At 45.9% G+C, this 10,756-nt stretch overlaps 1 pseudogene; it reads left to right on the plus strand.

The window, feature by feature from the left end:
• Positions 1–8,038: 8,038 nt before the first annotated feature.
• LOC124552933 lies at positions 8,039–8,156 on the plus strand (annotated as a pseudogene).
• The last annotated feature ends 2,600 nt before the right edge of the window (positions 8,157–10,756 follow it).

The raw sequence follows: 10,756 nt of genomic DNA on the forward strand, positions 1-10,756 counted from the left end.
CGAGCGAGGCGAAGCGAGCGTAGCAGCGGCTGAGCGGCGAACTGGGCAACTTCGCTAGGCTTCCGTACTTCACGAATGAACTACTTCATTTGAACGCTTCACGGCAAAGAGTGAAACGAATGAAGTAGTTCACGGGAATGAACGAGTTCGACCCACCTCTAGCTGGCGGCTCACCTCCAACTGCGTAATGCTACGCGCTGTTAACAGCCAACTGTCCAACACTATAATAGCCAACAACAATGCAAACCAGCCACAGACTGGACACAGCACAGCCTACTTACAACTTGCGTGTGTGTTACTGCCCCCTTGCGTGATCGTGCATCTGAACGCCATGCTGACTTAAGGCGCGTGTCGTAAAGAAACAAAGAAAGAAAAATGTTTTGTCTGTTGATCTTCTGTGTGTGCGGACTTTTGCCACGCCGGACATTTGCCACGATTTTACCTGCTCCGAACGGTTGGGTCCCTTGTCTCCCCCTCCTCCTCTCTTCGCTTACTGAGCCTTTCCGCTGGTGTACTTAACATAGAACCAGAATCTCTTTCGATTTTCCGCCACATTTCTAGAGAGAGTTTCGTTGTAGAACCTATTAAATGCGTCTCGCATTGAAATCCGCACCAAATTTCGAGCGTCAGTAAAACGTCGCCAATCTTGGAGATTTTGCGTTCGTCTAAATTATACTTGCCTTTTTCGTTGTTCCTGCAGCAGCTTTCTGTCGTGTTTTGTGTACCATGCAGGATCAGTTCCGTCTCTTATTAATTTATTTGGTATGAATCTCTCGAGTGCTGTTGAACTTAAGCCACATATGGTGTTCACTTACATAGTTTTGAAGGACTGGAGACTGTCTCTTAAAAAGATGTCAACCGAATTTTTAGTTGCTTTTATAAATAGACATATTTCGCGTTTAGTTTTGGTGAATTTCTTTGTTACGGAATTGAGCCTAGCTACGACTGTGTTCATTAATCCCTGTATCCGTCGTGGTGCTCAGGATTATTTGTGGCTAAGAGGTCAAGTGTGTTTTCGTAACCATTTCCAATTTGAATGGCCTCGTGAACTAATTGTTCAAAATAGTGTGATCATTACAATTACTGCTTTTCCCTCCAAAATCTAGGATGCTACACCGTAAATACCAGAGCTAAACAATGTAGAACAACAACGTACGTTACAAGCATAGCATTCTGTATTACTTCATTTCCTTATTTCTAACATTTTAAAATTGTACGTCGACTTCAGATGACATGTCAATCATAGATGTTCTTATCTCTATTTAGTGAACGTATTTTCAGTCATCTTTTGAACATTGTCCCGCTACACTTTATTGACTAATGTTTCGCCGCAAGGAATATCGCATTTTAGAGAGTAAATTAATATGGAGTATGTCGTTCTTCTTTTCAAACATTCCCATTCCCATTTCTTCTTTCCTTATTGTATTTTGGGCATGCAGTTGTAGTAATTAAAGTAGGCACAAATGCAGTGATCAAAAAGAAATGATTAGCGTACATTGGCATTCTCCTTACATCGTTCATTTCTTGTTGCTCCCATGCCGATGGACTGTTTCTATCGCAATCAGTAAGCGTGAAAGAAAGTTACCGTACAGACACAGGGATCTATATTTACACTTGGCAAGACTAATTACATACTGACATAATCGTCGGTATTGCTTTCGTTTCCCAAAAGTTATAAATATTTCGACTTCGGAAAAGAAGCTCTGTATTTGGCCAAGACGTCGAAGAAGAAGGTCCCTTACATACTCGTTGTATCGAGTAAGATGTGGAGACGGCGGTTTGAAGCCGGACAGAAGAAGTACGAGGAAGGGCGTCCCTTACCTGAGGGATCGCTACCTGGCGAAGGGGAAAGTGTGGCAAATGTCCGACGTGGCAAATGTCCGGCATTCGATCTTCTGTAAGCCGTTGTTTTCCCATGGACGGCGTAGGACACTGTTTGGATAAGCACGTTGTAAAATGTTAAATAACCTTGTACTGTCCGGCAGAGAGATAGAGCCAAATAATTTTATGGATTTCTGAAACACGAGATTATGTTAATGTTCGCCAATATCTGTTGTGTTTTAGTACGTAGGCATATTTAACTTTCGTCGTTGTTATTGTGTGTATATTCTTGTGTTAAGGAGTTTAGCCCCGTGGCATTTAAGTGCTCTGTTTAATTATATTTAAGGTAGTGCTAGAGTTTCCATCTGGTAATCCTCCTAGCCACGACTGATGTCGGTTGCTCGGTCTGTCTGAAATGTTGGGCCTATTTGGTAGAGACCGTTGTTGACTTGCTCTCCTCAGCTTCGAAGTCCCGCATTGATACTAAGGCGGTAGTTCTGCCGGAATCTCATCTGCAGAAGTTATCAATTCTTGTGAGCACAAATAAAGCTACCTTTGCCTCTGTAATTTTCGTCTGCTGGCCATCAAGCTTTGGTTAATGATTAAAAATCGTCAACTGGTCTTCGTCCAACCTAGTGGCTCGTGTTAGACGAGTTCCCTTTTCAGTTCGGGTAAACGTTTCCTCCTCGTGGTGGAGCCATCCTCTTTCCCGAACCACGCTGGGGTAAGACTTTCCCGGGTGTCTATTGCCGCTCAGTGTTCCAGGAGAATGAAATAAGAGATTAATTATCTGCTTCATCGTTATGCCCAAGAAAAGCGAATTGGAGTAGTTCTGGGTAACCTAAGTATTGTACACTATTAAGATAGTTCTAGGTTTGGAGAAATTTCTGTTTGGTAAAAATATTCCACGATCCAACATTGTTACAGAACTGAAAGATTTGGTTTTAATTTGCTGAGACGTGACTTAATTATTTGCTATTGACGTTAATTGTTTTAAACGAATCTTCTTTAATTTGTGGTTATAATTCTTAAAGAGTGATCGTCCTTAATCGTGTAGCATTTAATGTACGTCTGATTGTCCCCTATTCCACCTACTGACTTCATTCGGAGACTGAAAAGGTGATCTTTGCTCAAGTTTATGGGACTTTATTAACCGTTGATCTTTATTGTTTACGGTCTTAAAAATATGTTTGTCAAAAGGAATAATTTTAGATTCGTAAGTTTATTAAATAATTCTTAAGTTGTACAGCAAATATTAAGAGTGCAAATATTCTCTCATTGTTACACTTGCTTATTCTGTGGTTTACACTGAAGGGTGTGACAGTAAATGCAAGCGCGGGATTAGCCGAGCGATCTCGGGCGCTGCAGTCACGGACTGTGCGGTTGGTCCCGGCGGAGGTTCGAGCCCTCCCTCGGGCATGGGTGTCTGTGTTTATCCTTAGGATAATTCAGGTTAAGTAGTGTGTAAGCTTGGGGACTGATGACCTTAGCAGTTAAGTCCCATAAGATTTCACACACATTTGAACATTTTGAACAATAAATGCACCGTCTAAAGTGAAGCGTTGGGGCAGATTAATCCATTCTCTTATCATTACCGTTAAAGATAACATCGTTTGTCACCTGTTATTGAAATTGGCTGGGAGAATACTTTATTGATTGACCCCGTAGAAAGAGTGTATCACACGAAAATCACCATAACTTTCACCACACTGGGGCTCTGACGCACTTTCGACTTTCGCGGCGGTCCATAATGACCCCATTCGTTGGACTGACGTTTCAGTTTTGGCTCGTACGATGTGGCCCATGTCTCATCCAGTGTTACGATACGGCGTAAGACAGCCTCTCTTTCGCGCTCAAAGCGCTCCAAGTGCGTCTGAGCAGCGCCGTAACGCATCCATTTCTGCATTTCCGTCAAGTCATGCGGAACCCACCGTGATGCAATATTTCGCATGCCCAGGCGTTCCTTCAGGATGAGAAGTAGTCGTATACGCTAATCCGGTTTCGTTGGCGAGGTCAGGAATCGTATGGCGTCGATCACTGTCCACTAACGCGGCAACAGCATTCACTTCTTCATCAGAGACGCTAGGACCACCTGCACGATGCATGTCTGCCACAGTTTGCCGACCTCCGTTGAAGGCTTTTACCCAACGTGCCACTGTTCTGTACTGCAATGCCGATACCTCGACTCCTCTTGAAGACCTTGATGACACTGTCGTTCTGTACGACCACTGGTAAATTCAGTCTTGATCGAACTCCGTTGTTCCTGTTTCTAAAACATAGTGACACCGTTACGTTAGACCGCTCGCTCACAAGTGACTGTGTTTCCCACGCCGGTGACGTGGGACGGGCGAGTCCATTTGCTCGGAGGTAAGGTAGGTGTGTCAACAACGTGTGCTGTCAGCAGCAATAGTAGATTCCACTGCATAGTGTCTCCACAGCAGTATACCCCTCCCCCCCTCTCTCCTTCTCTCTCTCTCTCTCTCTCTCTCTCTCTGTGTGTGTGTGTGTGAGTGTGTGTGTGAGTGTGAGTGTGTGTGTGTGAGTGTAGCCTATGTCCGTAGGTCCGGACATTTATTACGGTCGCGTAAAAGACTTTCTATAGCCAATATCGGATAACTACTTATTTCTTTTCGACAACCGGTTTCAATAGACTTTACTGGTCATTCCCTCGTCTTCTAAAATTACTGTTACGACACGTGTTCATTGTGAGTTGGAACCTCATGCCAAGTTGTCAAATTAGTGGATAAAATGTAGCTAATTTGTCCAATAATATGTCATCTTGGTATTACGTTCCAACTGACTATGAACACGTATTTTAACAATAATTTGTGAAGATCAGAAGATGACAGCAAAGCTTGTCGAAACCGGTTGTCGAAAATAAATAAGCTCAAATGGTTCAAATGGCTCGAAGCACTATGGGACTTAACATCTGAGGTCATCAGTCCCCTAGACTTAGAACTACTTAAACCTAACTAACCTAAGGACATCACACAACACCCAGTCATCACGAGGCAGAGAAAATCCCCGACCCCGCCGGGAATCGAACCCGGGAACCCGGACGCGGGAAAAGCGGTTAGCCCTTCCATTTCAGACTTTCGTTGAAGTCGAGACAACGAGCCTACTGACAGCGAGGAAAGCTTTATAAAACACTGTGCCAGAATTTTTGAGGTTTTTGTGGCCACTTGTTGATGTGTGGTCTGTTGAGTTTCGTCTCCGAACTTGAGGGCGACGTTTGTACAATAGTTTCTCAAACGTTTGGTCAGCATGAGTGGCTGGCATTATCACCAGTCCGCCACCAGCAATGAAGGGTGACGCTTTAACAATGCATGCCACTTGGTGATAGTCCAGAAAAATTATTATATAAACGTCGGCTGACGATCCAGAGACGAAAGCCGACAGGCATTATATGTTCCCTCGATTGCCTACTCTGGGATCATAACTATCCCCAAATTTGAACAGTCAAAATCTCCAGACCACGCTCAGTTTTGCGATAGATTTTACGAAGAGGTCCATTTTTTCTCTTCCGGCTGGAGATTCCATGGCCTTTCCGGATAGTATATTAAAAAACTAGAAAGCCGCCTCGATTGCGAAAAAAGCACCTAGTCTTAACCTAAGTTTCGGCGTAGATAACTAAACCTTCTTCAGAACAATAAAACCCACAAGTGCCTAAGAAGACCTTTGTCAATGTTTAAAAGAACTCCATTCATAAACGAAAAAAAGGAAAATACAAACAGTACATGTGTACGAAGCCTAAACCACTACTTAACCTAATGGTGTAACCTCCAACTCACACTGGCCTATGTTGGATGATCCATGACCCATGACCCATGAGTTTATGGCGGGTCATGGCCCATAGAGCATAGGCCGGTGTGAGGTGGAGGTTACACCATTAAGTTAAGTAGTGGTTTAGGCTTCGTACACATGTACTGTTTGTGTTTTCCTTTTTTTCGTTTATGAATGGAGTTCTTTTAATCATTGACAAAGGTCTTCTTAGGCTCTTGTGGGTTTTATTGTTCTGAAGAAGGTGTAGTTATCTACGCCGAAACCTAGGTTAACACTAGGTGCATTTTTCGCAATCGAGGCGGTTTTCTAGTTTTTTTGATATATTAACCAACGATTGCTGACGCGATGCGATCTTGAAGGTTCTTTCCGGATAGTCCTACCTGGCGTGGACAGATCATTTCTCAAAGGTGGCGCCACCGAACCCAAATCCGGCGCCCAGACCTTGCAAGTTGGTGATAATTACACAGACGGAACTCAACTGCAAAGATTAAAAGAAGCCGACAGTTTGAGCAAAGTAATAATCATTTTTTTTCTTTTTTTTAGATTGACAGAGTCGGAACTCGAGTAGGCACCATCGCGCCCAGGGCCTATCACCCCAGAGTCAAGAATTTTAATTAGGAAATTAGAACTCACCCAATCGCCGAAGACTTTGCCGAGCCAACTCTAATGGCTTGCCGTGTCGTTTTGCTAAAGTTTTTCTGTCTTTTTTATTTTCCCTCTCAGTGTATCGATGCCTGGCGCCAGTGAGGTTGGTGGTGTTTTCGGGGTCATGGGGAGGCGGTGGGGGTGGGGTGTGGAGGCACCCCCGCCCCACCTCGGCGTCGCTAATGATGTTGTTAACTGCTGCTCTGACCCGGCACTGAGTGACAAGCGCCACCTGATAAATGAAGCGGCCTCGCCTGGACTCCAGCGCCGTGTTTTTCCAGCCGCCGCCCGACTGTACTGGAGCGGTTTTTGCGGATTTCCCTGTGCAGCTATCTGGCTCTGTTTCCCCGCGGCTGTTGTGACAAGCGTCGATACGCGATGGGTAGCGGGTAAGGCGAAGTGTATTACAATAGGAGGGAAAAAATATGTTAATCTACCTACACTGATATGCATTCGAATTACAACATAATGAAGGCGGCATGTAACATGTGGTGTCACTGCCAGACACCACACTTGCTGCGTGGTAGCCTTTAAATCGGCCGCGGTCCGTTAGTATACGTCGGACCCGCGTGTCGCCAGTATCAGTGATTGCAGACCGAGCGCCACCACACGGCAGGTCTAGTCTAGAGAGACTCCCTAGCACTCGCCCCAGTTGTACAGCCGACTTCGCTAGCGATGGTTCACTGACTACAGACGCTCTCATTTGCAGAGACGACATTTTAGCATAGCCTTCAGCTACGTCATTTGCTACGGCCTAGCAAGGCGCCATATTCAGTTACTATGTATCCTGAACAAATAATATTGTGAATCATGTACCGTCAAGAGCGACGTTCACCATTAATGGATTAAAGTTAAGTATCAAACTAATTACGTCCGCTTTCTGAATTCTAATTCCTTGTCATGTTCCAGACCTCACGTCAGTATAGTCCTTCCCTCCTCACGCCAGCCTGCGTGAGCTAAAACGCGCCTTCTCTAGTAACACGGTGTTGGCTCTTCTGCCAACACTACATAACAAACGTCGCATATCGGTCAGTCGGTAGAGCACTTACCAGCGAAAGGCAAAGGTCCCATGTTCGAGTCGACGTCCAGGGTTTTAATCGCTGAGAGTGATTCACACGTGCGCATACTCAGCTACGACAATTCATGCCGGAGACAATGTCCTAGAGTGTGGCTAAGCTATGTGCCCGCAATAGGTACGCATGCGACAGCATGTCTATCTAATAAAATAATACCAATCGCCGTTATTTAGGTTTTATTTTTGTTCTTAGGGTACCAGATTCGTCGATACACTACGTAATCTTCAGGCCTGCTTCAGTCGAGTAACTTTCGTGTTACAAGATACAGCAACACATGCCCGTAAAATCGTTACGAGACCGGCTACAGAGTGGCTTCTGGGTTTAAACACTTCCGCTGGCCACCAAACTCCCCAGACATGAACATTATCGAGCAAATCTGGGATGCCTTGCAACGCACTGTTCAGAAGAGATCTCCACCCCCTCGTTCTCTTACGGATTCATGGTTTCAATTCACTCCAGCACTACTTCAAACATTAGTCGAGTCCATGCCACGTCGCGTTGCGGCACTTCTGCGTGCTCGCGGGTCCGCTCCTTGATATTAGGCAGGTGTACCACTTTTCTTTGGCTCTTCAGTGTACAGTTTACCAGAATTGAAACCTTTTCTCCACTTGGAAGAGTCGAAAATGGTGATAGAGGACTTCACTCTGTCTCAACCTGTGTTCCAAAAACTGCCACGGCCTTCGCGAAATTCTGCAGAACTGTTAGTATTTCGTGGCAACGGCCTTGCCGCAGTGGATACACCGGTTCCCGTGAGATCACCGAAGTTAAGCGCTGTCGGGCGTGGTCGGCACTTGGATGGGTGACCATCCAGGCCGCCATGCGCTGTTGCCATTTTTCGGGGTGCACTCAGCCTCGTAATGCCAATCGAGGAGCTACTCGACCGAATAGTAGCGGCTTCGGTCAAGAGTACCATCATAACGACCGAGTGTGCGGTGTGCTGACCCCACGCCTCTCCTATCCGCATCCACCACCGAGGATGACACGGCGGTCGGATGGTACCGGTAGGCCACTCGTGGATTGAAGACGGAGTGCTTTTATTCATATTTTGTACAGGAAACTCTAGAACTACAGCATACCTATCAACAACGCTAAAAAAAAATGAATATATCCCGAGACTTGGGTGCCAACCTGATTCAGGCTATAACGTAAGCGTGTTGCCACCCGTTACGTGGTGCTACAGACATGAGCGGGCGTAGCAGTCTTAGTTCCTTTTCGCTTGGTGTCGGGAATACTTGATCCAAGACGACCATCAAACGTCTGCGGCCATCTGTGAAGCTTTGTACTGCGAGAAACCGGGGCTCAGCCGGACAAATGCGATTACGAAACCCTCGGCAGGTCGCGTAAGCTGACAGTGAAAAATGCCGCAATCCATTAGCTCTTGCGGAAACGAGAGCAAACCACAGGTTTCACGCCGAAAGGAGCCTCTACACGTGTTGTTCCTTAGCAGGGGCGATACATAATTCATCGGTAATAATCAGCAACTGCTCCGTCCCCCAACCTGTTTGCTGCAGTCTTTTACACTACTATTATTTTTTTCCCCACTACGTTCGATTGAAATGTACTCAGCGGTGAAGGCGAAAGGCGATACCTGACGAAATAAAAAAGGAGCTTGTTGCTAATGGGAAAGTGAGGAAGGGAATGCTTTCCTTTGTTATTGTATGTGTCGTTGGCAAGGGAACGAGAAATTCTCCAGGGGTCGCCACCGAGGGTAGCGGCTGTAGGTTACGCTGAATACACTACTCGCCACTAAAATTGATACACTACGAAGATGACGTGCTAGAGACGCGAAATTTAACCGACGGGAAGAAGATTTTGTGATATGCAAATGATTTGCTTTTCAGAGCATTCACACAAGGTTGGCGCCGGGGGCGACACCTACAACGTGCTGACATGACGAAAGTTTCCAAGAGATTTCTCAGACACAAACAGCAGTTGACCGGCGTTGCCTGGTGAAACGTTAGCAGAATACGGAATCGGTGGGTTCAGAAGGGTAATACGGAACGCCGTGCTGGATCCCAACGGCCTCGTACCACTAGCAGTCGAGATGACAGGCATCTTATCCGCACGGCTGTAACGGATCGTGCAGCCACGTCTCGTTCCCTGAGTCAACAGATGGGGATATTTGCAAGGCAACAACCATCTCCACGAACAGTTCGACGACGTTTGCAGCAGCATGGATTATCAGCTCAGAGGCAATGACTGCGGTTACTCTTGACGCTGCATCACAGACAGGAGCGCCTGCGATGGTGTACTCGATGACGAACCTGGGTGCATGAATGGCAAAACGTCATTTTTTCGGATGAATCCAGGTTCTGTTTACAGCATCATGATGGTCGCATCCGTGTTTGGCGACATCGCGGTGAACGCACATTGGAAGCGTGTATTGGTCATCACCATACTGGCGTATCACCCGGCGTGGTGGTATGGGGTGCCATTGGTTACACGTCTGGGTCACCTCTTGTTCGCATTGACGGCACTTTGAGCAGTGGACGCTACATTTTAAGTGTGTTACGACCCGTGGCTCTACCCTTCATTCGATCCCTGTGAAACTCTACATTTTAGGAGGATAATGCACCACCGCATGTTGCAGGTCCTGTCTGGGTCTTTCTGGATACAGAAAATGTTCGACTGATGCCGTGGCCAGCACAATCTCCAGATCTCTCAGCAACTGAAAACGTCTGGCCAATGGTGGCCGAGCAACTGGCTCATCGCAATACGCCAGTCACTACTCTTGACGAACTGTGGTATCTTGTTGAAGCTGCATGGACAGCTGTACCTGTACACATCATCCTAGCTCTGACTCAATGGCCAGGCGTATCAAGGCTGCTATTACGACCAGAGGTGGTAGTTCTGGGTACTGATTTCTCAGGATCTATGCACCCAAACTGTGTAAAAATGTAATCACATGTCAGTTCTAGTATAATGTATTTGTCCAATGAATACCCGTTTATCATCTGTATTTCTTCTTGGTGTAGCAATTTTAATGGCCAGTAGTGTATGTTAATCCTTTAGAAGACGCTGTCGGTTTCGAAAGAAGAAACTGATAATACTAAGAAGGTTTAGCAGTTCCTTAAGTAGCGTATGACTGATGAATACAGCCATCGAAGCACAAATGTGGCCCGCCACCAATTCCTCTCCTGTGTCAGCCTCTTCACCTCAGAGTAGAACTGCCAGCCTATGTCCTGAATTATTTGCCTGATGTATTCCAATCTCAATCTTCCTCTGCAGTTTTTACCGTCTACAGTTCAGAGACTGGTTTGATGCAGCTCTCCATGCTACTCTATCCTGTGCAAGCTTCTTCATCTCCCAGTATTTACTGCAACCAACATGCTTCTGAATCTGCTTAGTGTATTCATTTCTTGGTCTCCCTCTCGGATTTTTACCCTCCACGCTGCCCTCAAGTACTAAATTGGTGATCGCTTGATACCTCA

The sequence above is a fragment of the Schistocerca americana genome, chromosome 10 (genome assembly GCF_021461395.2).
Source record: "Schistocerca americana isolate TAMUIC-IGC-003095 chromosome 10, iqSchAmer2.1, whole genome shotgun sequence".
NCBI lineage: Eukaryota > Metazoa > Arthropoda > Insecta > Orthoptera > Acrididae > Schistocerca > Schistocerca americana.